We start from the raw sequence: 1,857 nt of genomic DNA on the forward strand, positions 1-1,857 counted from the left end.
TTTCATGTAGTGATGGTTTTAATATGTTATTGTTTTAATTAAGATGTGACTCATATTATTTATTGGAATCCTTCCATTTTTTCATCATAGCAGGGCGAAATTCTAATCGCCTGTAATACCACCATAAATCTAGCCATGTCTTCACTCCAAATCAAAATCGTAATCAAAAGGTTTGGGGTTACCTCTCCGACCACGTGGTTTGTCCCCTAGACCCCTCGCGCGCTTCTACCCGGGCCGACAAGCGTGAATTATTTGCTTAATTAAAGTTGATCTAACTTTTTTGTCGCAACAGTTCTTAATAAACTCTGAAACATTGGTCGACTGAGTTGTTTGATGACTTTGGGATGGGGCGAGAAGAAAGACTTGTTTCTAGGAAACTTAATAAAGGTCTTGTTTTTCACAGACAATACCTTATCATTGTGTTTAAAATTACAATTAAACAACCACACAACTCAACTTTACACAACACCAAAAACAACACCAACACACAAGAATACAACACATTTGAGAAACGTTTTACAAGGAATAATTTGACATTACCCCCAGAACACCAACTGAACACATATACAAATACAGGGGAAAATGTATTGATCATAATACGAAATACGTTATGCTTACCTGGCAGTTCTCGTCATAACTAATAAACGACCTGTGACTATTCAGTGTTCCGGAACGCGGAGAGTCCGACTTTCGATGGAAGGATGTATTAAAATAACTCCTGTCATATGTAGTATTGTACTCGTGTTATAAATTGCTGATTGACAACAGTCAATCTTGATACTATCGTGCCAACAGTAAGTGATACCTGACCTATTTCTTCAAGTCAAAAAATAGAATAAGTAGTACAAAAGTTATACTAACCGATTGATACCAAAACATACATACTTTACACTATACCGACCTCTACATCTTCGAGCTTCTATTTATATTTATTACTTTCACCTGAAGATTGTGAACAAAAAAATACATTTTTTTTCACCCGAAAAGGTACTTCCATAAATGGTCTCCACCTCTTTGTTTAGTCCGTAATTTCCTTACCCCATTTCTAGGACGATTTTTTTTATTGTTTGCTTGTGTTTTTGGTCTACGTCGTGCGTACGGAAGCCGAATAGGACCAATGAAAAAACAAGAGGCCAAGGGCCTCGTAGCTCTCTGGACGTTGATACAGTAACGTGCCAATTTTAGTCTTTTTTTTTTTTTTTTTTTTTTATTTTGCTATATATTCTTTGTATTTTTAACTTTTTCAATGAATTTTCCTGACTTTGTGTATTGATCGTTTTAAATGAAATTTTGTACTCTTATAGAGAATTGTTTCCTGTTTCATCTCATAATATTTTCACTGTTTTCCGATGTATATGACTAGAGAAATCATATATTTTTTTTACAATACCTAATTTTTTGAACGCCATTTTGACGTTATTTTAGTAACGTCATGTAGAGAAATGGCGTCACACGGAAATTATCAGTGTAGACAATTCTGTATTGCTCCATAAATACTCAACGGAAAAATAAATTAATATTATGATAAGAAACTATGGACATTTCTTCATAACATGACGAAATATTGTCAAAATCCGTTCACATAGTAATGTTTCATATCAGTGTGTTTGCCAGGGACGTATACGTATACCTCGCGAGACACTCTGTACACTGTAGCAGACGACATAATGTGTATAAAGTAACACGCATAGCAGCATTTTTTTTGCAGCGGCACAGGGATACGTGTGTTGCAGCACATTACTATATACACATTACAGTGGGTTGATATAGGAACTTTGCCTCATAACTCCTCAGAATAACGTTCGGCATGTCCCTGTGACACCGAATATGTCCAAAATGACACCGTAAATTGACGAT

The sequence above is a fragment of the Pecten maximus genome, chromosome 19 (assembly GCF_902652985.1).
Source record: "Pecten maximus chromosome 19, xPecMax1.1, whole genome shotgun sequence".
Taxonomy (NCBI): domain Eukaryota; kingdom Metazoa; phylum Mollusca; class Bivalvia; order Pectinida; family Pectinidae; genus Pecten; species Pecten maximus.